Source organism: Equus asinus, chromosome 7 (assembly GCF_041296235.1).
Source record: "Equus asinus isolate D_3611 breed Donkey chromosome 7, EquAss-T2T_v2, whole genome shotgun sequence".
Classification (NCBI taxonomy): domain Eukaryota; kingdom Metazoa; phylum Chordata; class Mammalia; order Perissodactyla; family Equidae; genus Equus; species Equus asinus.
The window spans coordinates 57,043,369-57,059,593 of record NC_091796.1 but is presented as its reverse complement, the minus strand read 5'-3'; the positions used below and the strand labels follow the sequence as shown (position 1 = coordinate 57,059,593).

At 41.0% G+C, this 16,225-nt stretch overlaps 1 protein-coding gene across 31 annotated transcripts in view; it reads right to left on the bottom strand.

The window, feature by feature from the left end:
- Positions 1–16,225, bottom strand: part of LDLRAD4 (low density lipoprotein receptor class A domain containing 4) — a 428,527-nt gene that overhangs the window by 356,017 nt on the left and 56,285 nt on the right. For 22 of the 31 annotated variants that reach the window (XM_070513504.1, XM_044773465.2, XM_070513515.1 and 19 more), the window contains exon 2: positions 14,217–14,307. The gene's annotated coding sequence lies outside the window, so the exon portion shown is untranslated. The remainder of the gene's footprint in view (positions 1–14,216; positions 14,308–16,225) is intronic. The other 9 variants (XM_070513506.1, XM_070513524.1, XM_070513502.1 and 6 more) reach the window with 1 other exon arrangement.

Sequence of the window (16,225 nt, the reverse complement as noted above, 5' to 3'; positions counted from 1 at the left end):
TCTTAAGACCTTAGTTGCTAAGGTTTGAAGTAAATCAGCTGCGATTCAGACCAGGCCAGTCTACAAGGTTTGCTGTGGGAGAAAGAAGGGCTGAGCTTGTGATGAGGTGAAAGGCGTACTAGGGACCCAGAGACCTGAGTCAGGTCCTTGCGTCTCCGTTTACAAGCTCTGCAACCATGAGCAAATTATTGCAGCTGTCTTGAGTCTCAGCTTCTGCAACTATACAACTCAAGTTGTAAAAAGCTTTTGCGAGGACTAATATTTTATGATTTCAATCAACAAGTACTCAACAATTATTTAATGAATAAATAAATGAGTGAATGTATAAATGAATGAAAAAAACTAACAATTGATTTTGCCTTCAGATGCTCCTTTTGGTGGCAGAGAGAGCTCTGCTGCTGATTCTATCATTTATCGTTTTGTTTTCCGGAGCACAACAGACTGAGCCTCAGTCAGAGAGGTATAAACACGTCAGCAAACACAGACTGGCTGAGGAGAGGAGGAGAGGAGCAGTGGATGTGTATGTCACTATTCAGACATACTCTCTCGAGGGGCTATTTTGCTGTGACTCAGAGGCCCAAACTCCACGCAGTCTTGATAGTCCATTTTAGTTTTGCTCAGGTTTTTACTGCCTATAAACTGAGGAAATACCTCAGAGTTTAGTTAGCCTCAGGAAATTAAAATCCCAGTGTGTCACAACAGATCCGGATCTGTCCGCTGTGTGAGCTGTCTCTCAAAAGCCATGGTCTCCAGGTCTGCTCACTGTTACTGGTGATGACAGTCCTCATGTAGACTGTGCCCTCCTAACTTAGAGGCAAAGGTTGGCATAAATCAGCTACAGTTTAAACTCAGGAATAGAAGTCTGGTTCATTTTTCAGGTATACTCTAACTTCTCAGAACACACCCAGCGCTTGACTTCTAATTCGTTTTACATCTCAGTAAGTGTTTTGCTGCTGCCCACAAATAAGGAACAAATAAGGAATAAGTCACACATCTGACGGTGGACAAAAAAAACTCTTTCAAGATATCCTGATTTTGCTTCTTATCAAAAAAGAAAATATGCACGTATTAATACAAGAATAAGGCATAAAAAAGATAACCTAAAACAAACCCAAATCTTTTTTTTTAAGAATATCTGCCTGGAGAGTAAATTTTTTAAAAAGAGAAAAATGAAGAAAGCAAATAAATGGAATATTTAATAGCTATCAATTCTTCTGGCCAATCAAAAGTTGGATAGTGTTCTAATGGGTTCAGGATTATTTTATCCAGAATAAGTTAGATACCCAAAGACATAAATGTTGCGATAGTAGGAGAATGCTTAGATTATAAACAAAAGCAGATTAATGAAGAGGCTGCTGCTACAAATTCTTAAACTGACTTTATTACTTAGGGTTCTCCAGAGATATAGAACCAAAAGGATACACACATACACACACACACATACACACACACACACACAGAAAAGCTACTAGTGTAATTTCAGTCCAAGTCCAAAGGCCTGAGAACCAGGGGAACCAATGGTGCAAATCCCAGTCCAAAAGCAGGAGAAGACCAATGTCACAACGGAAAGAGGCCAGCAGGAAGCAAAAGGGGCAAAGTCATCCTTCCTCCACCTTTTGTTCTATGCAGGCCTTCAACAGATTGGATAATATCCATCTACTCAGTAAAGCAATCTACTTTACTGAGTCCACCAACTCAAATGCTAATCTCATCTGGAAACACTCTCACAGATACACCCAGAAATGTTTAAACTGGGCACCCTTTGCCCCAGTCAAGTTGACACACAGAATTAGCCATCACATTGACTACGAGCTAAACATTTTAGCTACCCAAAGTATTAACACTTTTCTATGGAGAACCATGAACAGGAAGGAATCCCCAGTTCCTCTTTCTCTTCAAGGATCATGTGACCGAGGTGCCTGAGAATCACGGGGAAACAAAGTCATCCAGTTTGATGATAATCAGCAGAAGGAACGGATGCCTCCATCAACAACGAGGAGGCCCATCAAGTGTCAGGACCCTGCTTTCTCCTCCAGCCACATTCAGTTAGGACGACTGAAGGTCTTCCCTGGGGGTGTAGCTCCACCCAGCTCCTGAGCCCACCACATCTACCAATGTATAAAAACTATACAACTGGATGTGGGAAAGATACACATGCAGAGCAAGGAATCAGTCTCGTCGTCCCAAACCGAACATACAGAATGTTCCCCCAGAAGCTGCTGCACCTCTCACGTGATCTCCCAACGTTCATACGAAAGGCTGAGACAGACTCTGGTTCTTCTATAGGTAGGAGGAAGCCTATTCTTGAGCATGATTCTTCACCCTTCTAGGCTCAAGTAGTCAAGTTTAGCAAAGAGTTTACAACTGGTGATCTGCAATCCAGCTGGTCTCTCCATACCTCTCTCTCCATGGCAGTCTTCATGGCTCAGGACTGCACACAGCTGTGTTTGCAGGTGAGCAGAGCTCTCTAAGACAGGGACAGATGGACCCCAGATGATTTTACCAATGATTTAAATGTCTTTCACTTTGCAAAGTATTACACTGGACAACTAGCAATTCTTAATCATAGTCTTATTTATGCTTTCTCCACCAAAAACTAAAGATCCCAAAAGATGGAGTCAATGTTTTTTATTCAACTGTAAATTAAAGACAGATGACACTCTGGAAGCTTTAAATTTAAGTGATTAGACAATTAATTAGCCAACTAGTCGTACTAAATCTTATTTATATTGACAGATTTATCAATCTTTGAACAGTTCAATGTGCTGCAATCTACAATACTCTATTAATCCTTTCTAACACTGTAAAAGTTATCACAAATACTATTATATGCCTCATATAATCTCTCATTTCCTCAGTTTCCATCTATACAGTAGGGACAAATGGGAAAACGAATATGATGTGATTTCAGTCCCTAAGAAGTAAACCATTACACACTCTGGAATGAAATTATTTTACTTTTAGAACTCAGAATAATATAATACGAGTTCAGAGCACATTCAAAACAACTACTATACAGGTCCAGTGTTAGGACCCTTACAGTAATGTGGAAAATATCAAGCAGCAGAGCATTCTGAATTGTTGCAAAGCAGAGTAGAGCCCGAGCTCCTTATGAAGTCCAACTGGTGATTCTAAAAGCCCCCAACTGCCAAAATGTCCAAAGGCTTGGATGCTGCTCTGTTTCCAGAGTGTCTTAGTTCTTCTGCCAAAGCTCCATACTTGCTTATTTTTATCTAGGTGGTGTTTTAAATGCTTCTAAGTAGGACAGTTGTATCAGTAGGCATTTCTGGTTTGTTAGTGTCGCCAAAGAGCAGAAAGTACGGTCTATCGCCAAGGTTGGTGGGATCGTTATTATAGCCCTTAATTCACCTTGTAGAATTAGTTTCTAAGCCATTTTTCATTTGTAGACACAATACAGTATTGCATTAATTCATTTATGGATCCCTTTTTTTAAAGATTATTGAAACTGTATTACTTCAACAATATTTTAGTGAAATAGCCAAAGGTGTATATCTGATCCTGTCATTAAATTTTCCTTTGTGTAAACTTGAGATAATTTTCATGTAAACAACTCTAATATGGATGGTCAAAGTAAATCTTTCAGTTTCAATAAACTCTTGTCCTTTAAACAGATATGGAATAGACTTTACTGGTGTAATTTGGGCTAACATGATGTGGGTTATATTCTACTTACATTTAGTTGAGAAATTATAAAACTGCTATAGTTTATCAATTTTAAAAAGCCCCACAGAACACAATTAGAAGTGCTACAGAAGTAAATCTTTAGTTCAAAATGTGAGAGGGATATAAATTGATAATTATTCCAACTCCATCATCTTCACAGAATAATTATTTTGGAGATAATGATAATAGTACCTGGTCATTTATCTGATGGCTTCTAGGTCTATATTAGATTTCCTAAAAACTCAAATGATTAAATTAAAACTAGCTATGCAGGTACATTTTGCCTTAATCTCTTTGCCTCCTTTGATATAAGGTTTTTAACATTTTTCTCTTCATTGAACCAATGTCACCGGTGTTTTTTTAATTGATCTTCTATTAATTATTCTCAATTGCAGGAAGTTTATATTAATTACTAGCACTTTCTCTGAAATAAATATTCAATCATCTTATTTTAATTTAGATTAAGTCCACTCCTCACAATAAGTGTTTCTCTCTCTACTCGCCCATACTAACTTCCATATGAAATCAGACTAGTAACAGTAATAAGAATTTGGTTGCTCCTCTCCATAATTTGAGAGCGGATGGTGGAGAAAATGTATGAGCCCGCTCAAAAAACTCAAGTCATCACAGCCAGGGCCTGAGACAAGACTGTAATGAGTACGCACAGGCCAAGAGTAGATTATTTATCCAAAAGATGTCCTACCTCCTCATCCACCATCCAAAGTAAAGCAAGGGCTCATTTCTCACATCTCTATATCAGATCCAACACAGGAGACAGAGAACACAAAACCCATTTTATCCTTACCTTTGGTCATGTATTAATACATAATATTCATTAAAATGGATTTGTGAAAGAAGATTGATTACAAAGCCTTTCAGTGTTCCCAATTTCTAATGGCAGAAAATCAACAGTGAAATCTTTCCAACTGCACGTAGAGATGGAGTAAAATTCTTTCTTTTTTCCAGTTTCATTGAGGTATGATCGACAAATGAGGTGAAATGCTTAAAAGTACTTCTGAGTAGTTATAGGAACAAGACAAGATATTACTTCAGGGGATTTTGAAACCAGGAGTTCACTAGCCAAAATCACCCAAACTGAAGACTTTCTGTATACTATGTTGGGTAATTTTTTTTAGATGATATATGTAAGAGTGAGCATGAGTTGCAACAGGCCCAAGGCATCCAGGCATAGACAGGAAATACTTTGGATAATACGTATACCAAGGGCTAAATCTCTAAGGCTGTACTGATGAGTTAAAAGGATACACAGTACTAAATGTTAAAGCTCAACAACTGCTTTCTGACAACTCGTGAGAGACAGATAAAAACCTAACAACAGAATAGATCATCGCCATTATAGTAACACTTCTTAAGTCATATACTTGCGGCCTTCAGGCCCTTTTCAGAAGACCTGCTCTCTTGTTCTTCATCTTGGGATGATCTTGCCATAGGCCGACAACCCCCAAATTTCTATTTTGTAGTGACAATCTCTTGTGGCTTCAGACTGCTGTCTAACTGATCTCTAGCCATGTCTCAACGGAGGTCCTAAAGGTGTGTCAGTCAATGAGTCTCACCCCAAGTGAGCTCCACCTCTCAGGCTGCCTCTCTCTGCTCATACCATCTTCTCATTTACCCAGGACTAAAACCCAAAAGTCATTTTGGAACCCACATTCGCTCAATGGGCACACCCAGGGCCTCCTTGCTCCAGGCCCTCTTCTCTGTCACTGCTGCCTAATTCAGGCCTTTTCACTTCTGCTAAGAGCCTCCTCACTATTCTTTCTGGCTGGTCTTCTCAGCTTGTCTCTCCCTTCCACTCACTCCTAGCCACGGCCACCAGACTCAACTTGCCTAAACACGTATCTAATGACATCATCGTCCCTGAAAAGCCCAAAATGTTACTCCTACAGCAGAGGATAATCTATGTACAGTATTCAAATACTTTATGGTCTGGCCCCTACTTTGTTTTCCAATCTTATCTCTATCTCTCACCTTCTTTCTCAAGCACCCTACATCCCAGCTGCATCTGCTATTCCCCTAATATACTGTTAGTTTTCTCACATCCTGCATTTGCATGAGCCTTTCCCTGTGCTCAGAATGCTCTCTCCTTATATTTTTCCACCTTGAAAACTACAGTTCATGCTCTAAGACCCACTTCAAATGTCACCACCTCAGTGAGCGTATCCACAAACCTTCCTAGATAGGTATATCTCTGCTCTGGGTCCCCTCAGCACAACATGCTGAGCACGTCACTGTGGACTATGACCAAGGACATACTTGTGGGTCTCCTCCATCAGATCATGAGTCCCTCTATAAGGCAGGGCCCGTTTCCCATTCATCTTTGTGCCCAAATACTGTACAGAGTGCCTAGCACATAGCAGGAGCTCTATATGTGTGTGTTAAAGATAATTTTATCACAAGCTGGTTATGATCCTTCTTTCCCATTGCTCCTCTTCCAACAACAGCTTCTTTGTCTTGGTGACTTATAAGTATCTTCATATACTTTTGAAAGCCAAGGTGTGCCCAGACTGAGACGAGCTTCTCTATCCTCTCACATTCTAGTTTTATTTCTTGATTTGATGCGGCATTCCATGCACTAAAGAGAATGGAGGCATAGAAGATTGGCTAAGGGTGAGCCTAGCCTTACAAGCTGCCATTCTACCCAGAAGGCACTGCAAAGATTTGATGCTGTAAACTTAATATGAAAACCTTCCTACTGTATCTGATTGTTAGAAATCATTCCAGTAAAAACCTTGAGGAATTCTTATCATAAATAATGTATTATTAGCCTTAAAAGATCACAACTTAAAATTTTTCCAATTTTCAGGAAAAACAAGAGTCTGACTAGAAATTTTCCCATTTTTCCATTTCTTCACGTTTTCTGACGGTCTCCCATATCAGCAGCCCTGACAACACAAGAGTAACTTGAAGGCAAAGTGGGTTGTTCCTAGAAGTTGGTTATCTGGCCCTACCCGGAGTCTTGTCTAAAGATTAAGCCTCACTCAGAAACATGTCCTAGAGGGTTGCTGGCCTCTAATAGTATTTATTACCTCTAGGATAAAGTATAGCTCTCAATTCTGTTCTGTCTTTTACTTTCTTTTACTTAGTTCATATTTGTAAATCTTGCAGTTTCAAGTAGATCACCTCTATACTTCAGTATACCTTTCTTTTGGATTCCTAATGGTGTCTGAGAGTCTGCTTTAAAAAAATAAGTTTTGGGGGGCCAGCTCGGTGGTGTAGTAGTTAAGTTCGTGTGCTCTGCTTCATTGGCCCGGGGTTCATAGATTCGGATCCCAGGCATGCACCTAGCACCACTCGTCAAGCCATGCTGTGGCAGCATTCCACATAAAATAGAGGAAGATTGGCAACAGATTTTAGCTCAGCATCAATCTTCCTCACAAAGAATAAAAATAAAAATAAAAAGTTTTGGGAGTTTAATTAAAAAAAAATGAGGATACCCAAAAGAACTAAAAGCAAAGACTGGAAGAAATATTTGGACATCCATATTCATAGCAGCAATATTCACAATAGCCAAAAGGTGGAAGCAAGCCAAGTGTCCACTCAACAGATGAATAAACAAAATGTGGTATATCCATTCAATGGAATATTATTCAGCCTTAAAAAGGAAGGAAATTCTGACATATGCTACAACATGGATGAACCTTGAGGACATTGTGCTAAGTGAAAAAAGACAGTCACAAAAACACAAATACAGTATGATGCCACTTATATGAGGTATCTAGAGTAGTTAAGATCATAGAGACAGAAAAGAGAACAGTGGTTGCCAGGGGCTACGGGCAGGGGGAATGGGAAGTTAGTATTTAATGGATACAGAGTTTGAGTTTTTCAAGATAGTTCTGGGGATGGATAATGGTGACAGTTGCATGACAATGTGAATGCACTTAACACCACTGAACTGTACACTTAAAAATTGTTAAAATATACTGTTTTCTATAGCAACTATACCATTTTTTCATTCCCACCAGAAGTGCACAAGGGTTCCAAATTCTCCATGTTATGTATATTTTGTCACAATTTTTAAAAAGAAGAGCAGACACTTGAGAACCAATTAAAGATCAGAAAATAGGTACCCGACTTAAATATCACAATACTAATTGGTAATAAGTTCTTTTAATGATGACTCAAAAGCACCCTTATATCTTGCAAAGCACTAAAAAACAGTTCAAAAACCCACCTGGACCCATGAAACAACTTTTTCTCAAATGATTCAAGAATCTCAGCACATTTTCTTATTTTTATGAAATCAATGGGCATACAGAGACATGAGGAGTGAAGTGATGGGACGTGTGGCAGTTGCCACACTAACATCAACACCACAAGACGTAGAACTCCTGCCCAGTCACTGCACTAGGTAAATGCAGCTCAATCCAAGTCTAGAAATCAAGAATGCCAAAAGCATCATCATTATAGAATGTAACAGCATGGGTAAAATAGAACAGAACAGAAACTGCATAACAGGTAATAGCTTTGGAACTTTAGTAACAGCTTTGGAACTTTAAAAAAGTAAACGTAGACTCAGGTTGCAGAGCGTTTAGGATGAGTCCTCCCTGCCCCAATGCCCCATCTCCAAAGCACCACCTTACACTCCACTCTGGAAGACAGAGAAGTGATCGTGGTAACTGACAAGCCCAGCACACCATGGCTTCCCTGCTCCTCTAGCTACATCCGTGGTCTCAAGAGAAAAACTTCTGTTCCTAAGTAGAATATGCTGCCTAGGCAGTGTGAGCACCACTCCTGACCTGTCCTAGGCACTCTCTCCTACATGATCATTTGGCAGCTGTAATGCCTTGTATCTGTAAATTATCTTACACTTATTCAGCAATCCTGTCCCCCAAACATGACTTGCCCGGTCAGATTGAAGGCACTGTATGAGAGCACAAGTGAAGAGCCCCAAAGCTCACAGCATATTGTGAAAGCTGAGATGAAGCACTCATAGTCTGAGGCTTCCTCTACTATCCTCTAAACAAGTGTGTCCCTTGACTTCCCTACTGGGATCCCCTAGTACAGAAAAATGTGGAGAACCATGGCAAAGCAGATCCCAGGAAAAGGAGGAGGAAATTGTTTAGTACAGATCAGGCTGAATCCACACAGACCCAGACACCCCATCAACAACAAGCACTTCTCCCAAGCACTGAGCTTGCAAAGTTAACCATGCATCAACAAGCAGCCTTCAGCAGGAATCATCCCCAATACAAAAACGAAATATTATATGTAGTTCAATAAGAAAGTCTACAAAGAAAAACCCCAGTGGAAAACTCCGACAGTCCCCTTTTGGGTTGTTGGGTTACACAATTTATAACTGGATCTCTCTTCTCCCTCTGCTTGTCCTCTCCAAATCCTGTCGACAATCCTCAGTCCTGTCAACATGTCCCTCTGCCTACACTCATTACATTTCCAAAATGATTTTTCCAAGTTAAATGAACTTCACATTCTCATGCTCTACTGCAAATGCTCTTAACCTTTTTGGAGGTCAAAACTTTACTGAGAATCCCATCAAAGTTCTCGCTTTCTCTGCAGGAACAGGCACAATTTCAAGTAATTCACATATCTCCTGGGTCCCCTGGGGCTTGGAAACTTCTGTCCTAGTGGCCGCCTCCTTCCATTTTCTTTCTACACTGAATGTGAGAAACACTCAGGCAGCCTATCTCCACTTGTAAGAATTATGTAACTCTAACAAATTTCAAGAATCCATAAGGACTCCTTTTGAAGGAGTGGCCCTGTCCACCTTGCTGATATCAAGACTCTAAGGGAGGGTCATCTCACCTAGGCTCAAGAGCTTCAGCCAGTCTGACACGCAGCAGCCCTGAAGGACACCCCTCCTTCCAGATTATGACACCTACTCCCAGTGACTGCCCTCACACATGTACCAATGTGACTTTATGGGGACCGCTGAGACTCAGTCTGTTACGACTGGCATCAGTTGCCACAGGCAAGTTATCATAAGAACATGACCTTGGTAAGCACATTTTACACTTGAGTGCTGTTCATCCGGGTGACACCAAGCAGGGGGCAGGGAGGCAGGAAGACAGACAGAGACGGTGCCAGAGTGTGTTGCCAGGCACTGCCCCCCACCCTACAAGCTGCAGAAGCTGCCTCATCCACACAGAGAAATCGAGCCCACGAAGCCAAATTTTTGAGCTGCTGCTGAGAATCCCATAAAAAGCAATGCTATTTCTAACCTCCTGCACCATGGAAAAATACACATGCCACCAAGCAACCCAGAATCTCTGAAAGGTTTATTTTTATACTCTTCCCCCACGCCCCCCACGTTTACCTCCCCCACAAAATTTTTAGGTGGAAAATTTGCTAGCTTTTTAGCAGTTTGACACTACTGTGCTAGGCACTGACTAATGAAGCTGCTAGCATGTTTGATTTTAAAGTGAAACGTAAATGTGTTTTCCTAATACCACTCTGAATGTCTACTTAATAAGAAAATAATATGGTCTAATAGTAAGACAGAATTCAACAAATAGGCAGAGAAAATTTCCAAGTTCCCAGGCCATAGACAGAAATGACAGAAGTAACGATTTTCTGTTCCCAGCCTTTAAAGTGGTATTCCCGCCTGCTGGCCTTCCTCTCTGCATTGCTGGCTTTTCCTAATTCAAACATTGCACTCAGCATCCCTGATGTCCTTGCTGAGTTTCATTTTTTCTCAGTGCCACTCTTAACCTTAAAGTTGAAGAATGAGGGGAAGATAGTGAGATGGAGCTCAGATCTGAGTCCCTTGACTCTGCACAGACATGGAGCGCGCAGAAGGGAGGGAGGAGAGAGAGGAGGTAGGAGGGCCTGAATGAGGCCTAGAGAACCTAGAAACTCTTTCAGAAGCCAAAGGGGACCCTAGAACTAGTCCACCTGGAATCTGTCCCAGGAACCCTCCCACTGGGAACCTTGGCATCACTTCCCTCACGACAACCTGGAAGGCCAAAGAGGCACCAACCCACCACTGCCCAGCTCCTCACACAGACAGGAAGTCTAAGTGCAGCTCCTGAATGATCCTAGCCTAAGTGTAAGGCGGAGTTTAAAACCTCCTTCAAGTTAGGGAAGCCTCAGAACAATCTGGTCATTCACACTATAGCTCCCAATGTTTTTGTTTGATCACATTTTCACAGTTTAATCTATTTTGTGGTACAGTGTTAAAGATACATCTGGAGAAATAAGCTTTGTTTTATTTACCATTGTAGATAGCAGGGACCTACACTCAAAGGTGATGCTTCTCCCAGCACTACTGGTCCTCTTTGATTTACCTTAAAAGTTTAAACTTAACACAAAGACAGGAAGTTCAGGTAGAGGATGCATCACCTGTATCTAAGGCTATTTTTTAATTGCTGGAGCATCTCCCCACTGGGACAACAGGTCTCACACTGGAAGACTTTCGCATGGCTCCCTGGTCCTCACCATCCACTTCCCATCCCTTAAGGACTCTGAAGGAAACTAAAAGGGAGGTGGGACTTTTCCCCAATTGAACCTTTCTCATCTGGGCAGAGAGCCAACCAGATCTAAGTCTGAGGTTTCATCCTCTCCCATGAAGAAGACAGAAAATGGTGCAAAAAGTTTAAATTAATGATTTCTTCACCTACATTCCAGCAGCGTTGTGCTCAATCGAGGCATCAGCACCAGCATTCCACCACATCTGGCTCCAGCAAGATGCCTCATGAAATTCCCCAGCTAACCTCCTTAGTCCTGAAAGAGGACAGAGAGATCTGTGCCCCTGCACTCTCTCTTCCTCTGATCCTGCCAGCACATGGTCCCTGGGTAAGAGCTAGCATTTGGATGGAAAATAATAACTGACATTTTATTGAGTTCCAACTGTGCATCAAAAGCTGAATTAGGCATCTTCACAATTATTCCACAAGACAAACATTAGCCCATTTAAAGATGAGAAAAGCTAAGACTCTGAGAGGGTTAGGACTTGCCAGAGTAACAATATGAATAAAAGTGGCAAGGACAGAATTTGAGCCAAAGGCCATGTTTCTGACTAGACCTTACAAATGTGAGGTTAAAATTTTAAAATACATTAATGACAACCTAAACACGGGGACCCAACCCCATTTTAAAACCAAGTTCAAAAAAATCCACTGTACAGTAAGACAGGACATTCTGCAGTTAATGCAAAAATCCAGACCTCCTTGGGCCTTCCCAGCCAAGCAGACGGAGCAGAGTGGCAATGCCACCTGTCCATCTTATCAGCACTTAGGAAAGTTTCACGGTCCAGCTGTGAGCTTTAAGGGACAGAATTTTACAAGTAACAGAGCAAATATAAACTCCAAGACACTCAGCTGTAAGAACCTATTTTAGAGGTGTGAAAGTTCTTATAACACCTCAGAATCCAAAAATGTGCCTGACAATGACCCAAGATGCACAAAGCAACACGTAGTTCCGCAGACAGGGATGTGTTCTTTAACCACCATGATGTTCAGAAGGAGCAACAGAGCTTTGTATTTTACTTAACATTCACATACAGTAATGTAGTCAAGAAAAAGTTTTCTGTTACCAATTTTGAAAGTTGCTTAAAATAGCTGACAGAATGAGGTAACCCCATACATAGGGGGAAATCAGGTACTTAAGTAATTTGCAAGAATTATTTCTATTTTTGTCAACATTTTGTAAATCAAGCTGCACAGTTCTTAGGGTCCAGTGGTGTGTTCAGTTACCTAGCAAAATTCTACTTGAAGACAGTTTTAGTTTTTGGTGGGTAAAATCAAAAAGGACTGTATCTGAGATGATGGAAGAGAAACTAAACTGTGCCTATACTCTTCAGCCCGCGTAGAGATGAGTGGCCGCCTCCCATGTTAAGCTGGTGGTGGGTGTGCCAAATTATGGAAGAAAAACAAGGCAACTCATCAACACTCAACAAGTCAGGAAGATAAGGGATTCTCAAACATCAGGCTGTCCTGTCAGGTAATATAGAACACATGAATGAGAAGTATTTCATCAGTCACTGAACATCCACGAAGTGCACAACCTGAATGCTCCCTGGGAAAGCTTACCACTCAACCTGTGAGAGCCTATCAAATGGGCTCCAAGTTTTCAGATATCTCATAAGTAAAATCCACTTAAGAAAGAAACACATAAGAACAGCACACACTCAGCAATACAGTGGAATTGCACACAACACTGACTCAGGGTATGTGGTTTGTTACGTACTGCAGGCTTCTTAGCACCTATAATTTTAAGAAGGTTCCAAACTGTGCAAAATCCATTTAAATTCAAGAATCTGTATGCCTCAGTGAGGAAGCGCATTAAATCTCTCCTGATTCTCCAACTGCCTCATCTATTTCCAACAGCAAACAAAAATAAAAAGGCTTGGATATGCACTGAGAGCGCCTCCAGGGCAGATACTCATCAATTCATTTGACAAAAGTTTTATTGAACTCCTCCTACGTACCAGGCACTGTTTTAGGCCCTGGAGGAAAAAATAAGTGGGAGGGAGGGAGATTCCTGACCTTACAAAGCTTGCACTCTAGTAAGGAATTTAACATGAACAATGAGTCATACCTAGCATATTAAAAATTTAGGGAAAAGATCCACCTTATATTCCACAGATTTTCTTACTTTCCTGAAGACTCTCATATATTTCTTCATTTGATGTTCCCCACAGCCTGGCAATCAGGCAGGACAGGAATCACTTAAGAGTTGACAAAATAGAGGCACAGAGAGATGGAGAGGCATGCCTAAAGTGAAAAGCTGGTGATGGGCAAGCTGATGCACGGCAGGGTGCTCCTGGTACCCTCCCAGCACCTTCACTGACTGTCCCCCACTGGGGCTGGCTCCAAATAGGGTTTTGGGTCTGAGGATGTCCAGAGATGACCAAAACACATAGGTGTCATCTAAGCTTCTACTTCCAGATACCCCAAGGCCCAGCCACTTACACCTCACCCTCCAAAAAGAAACATACAGCACGCAAATGTAAAACCAAATGCAGTAAATTAGGAGGTCAACCCCTACTTCATAGTATAGACCACATGTGCTACCGATACAGATAAAGAAAAACTTGCTCACTTGATGTCACAACAGCTAAGAGAGAGAAAGGAACTGAAATTTATTTAGTGTGTACTATATGCCAGGTATTGTATTAAGCATAGTGGCTTATTTATTTCTCATGGCAATCCAATTATTATCCCCATTTTATGAAGTAGGAAACCAAGCAAAACAAAGAGTTTAGAATGAGAAATAACGTATCTGGGTATTAAATGCTCAGTCTCAGCAATAAACACAAGCTGAACAGCAAGATTATTTTTCTTCAGGTATTTTATTAAAATCTACAAATATGTGTTTTATATACATTTACAGCCCAATGTGAGTCTACTTGTGTATTAAACAAAAAAGAAAAGTCATACTTAATCTGATATCATGTAACCTTCCTCCTTTCAGAAAAAGATAAATTAGTAAGAGAGTCTTTGCATCTATAAGTTGGTAAGACTTTCTTGAGAGGAACACCATCTCAGAACAGTTAGTGCTGTGACAAGCTCTGCTTCACAAACACTATCAAAGAGAAGAGTCTTAAGTCTACTCACCTTTTAAGCTGTATGAAAACTGGTATCAGTTCTTGAAAATGGTCCAATCAAGAGACAGCAGTTGGATGTTACAAATGTAGAGCTTAAGCTGCTAAAAGAAAAAAAAGAATTTCAGTGAACCATTTCCTGGTTTCTCTTATTGCATTATCCTCTTCCCCAAGTTGCAAAAACTATTTGAGGACTGTCACAATAAAAGGCACAAATGCCAAAATGAATAAAATAAGAACACAAAGATAAGCATCAAACAATAAAGAGAAGGAAGAGAGAATTACAGCAAAAAATCTGGGGTAAGGGATGTGACTGAACTCATCAAGTTCTCATCTTCCAATTAAATGATACATACTTGTTCCTCCAAACACTCAGGGCTTTTCTTCAATGAGAAGCCACAAACAAATAATAGACAATGTCTTTATTGGATTTTGGGAGTTTTTTTAATCACAGACACCCTAAGTATGGCTGTAAAAAGAACATTTTCTTTCTTAACAATCCAAATTATCTCCCAACCACACAGATCCACCCGACCCTTAACTGTAAAAGAAGGCAGGCCCAGTAGCACCTTTTCCCTCCCATGAAACACATGTCTTAATTTTGTGAGAGCAGAACTGACTCCTGCATGGTGAAGACCTAAGCTAGGGTGATGACATCCAAGATTCTGTCTGCAAGGCCATCTTTACACCTCCCCTCCACCCTGTTGGTAGAACATCCTCCCATTTGGTGCTCCAGACTTTGTCTAGTTCCAGTTTACACAATCTGTCACCAGCATCTTCATTCCAGATTGATGAGTATACTCCGTGTGCACCACACCATTCCAGGTCACATCAGGTAACCGCTTCGCACCTTACAAAGCAGTTTCAGGTAAACTCAGTCAGCTCTGCCTCAGATACCACAACCTCTCAGCACCTAGCCTGCCAATGTGCAGTATTACACTCCTGTCCAAGGTTGAATAAGCCTCCATCTGTCTAGCTTGTGTACGCTGCTGTGTACCCTCCAGGAGACTTGTCCCTCAAAGCATGTTCCTGCCATATGTCACTGCAGAGTGAGCAGCCAATGCTAAGACATCCGGATAAAAAATAACTGTGGCTAGCCAGAGGATCTTGTGAGATTCCTGTGGAGGTCCACCCCAAACTCATAACCCAAACAAATCACTGTTTTTATGTAACTCCTTCCTATCAATACTGTGAACCTACAAACATTATTTACTTCTTCTATTTTCTACCTACTGAGAGAAGAAAACAATCTACTTCTGGTTTTCCAGACGATTGTTTTTATTTCTTAACTGGGACTGCTCTCTTCAGTCTTTGTAGGACTCAAATGCTCAGATTTCTGGGGAAAAGAAGTCAGTGGAATAACCAGAAATGTACCGTGGTAGGCAGAATTCTATGGTGACCCTCAAAGGGTCACATCTTTGTATAATCCCCTCCTCTTGAGTGCAGGCAGAACCTGTGACTTGCTTCTAACCAACAGAATATGGTGAGAGTAACAGGATATCACTCCCTTAATTAAGTTATACTATTAAGACTACAGCTCAGCAGACTAGAGATTGAGAGACTCCCTTTCTGGCTTTGAAGAAGTGAGCTGCCATTTCGTGACAGGGACTGTGAGGGAGCCACATGGCAAGGAACTGCAGAGGCCTCGAGGAGCTGAGAGCAGGCTTCCAGCTGGCAGCCAGCAAGGAAACAGGGACATCAGTCCTACAGCTAAAAGGAAATGAATTCTGCTAACAACCTGAATGAGCTTAGAAATGGGTTCTTCCCCACTCACACCTCCAGATAAGAACACAGCCAGGCCGACACCTTGATTGCAGCCTTCTGAGATCCTGAGAAGAGAACCAGCTAAGCCATGACCAGACTCCTGACCCATGGAAACTGTGAGATAATATATGGGGATTGGTTTAAGCTACGAAATTTATAGTAATTTGTTATGCAGCAACAGAAAACAAATTCACTTTAGTAATTAAATATAGAAATATACAAAACACATATGTGTATACTAAACGCATACACAACTAT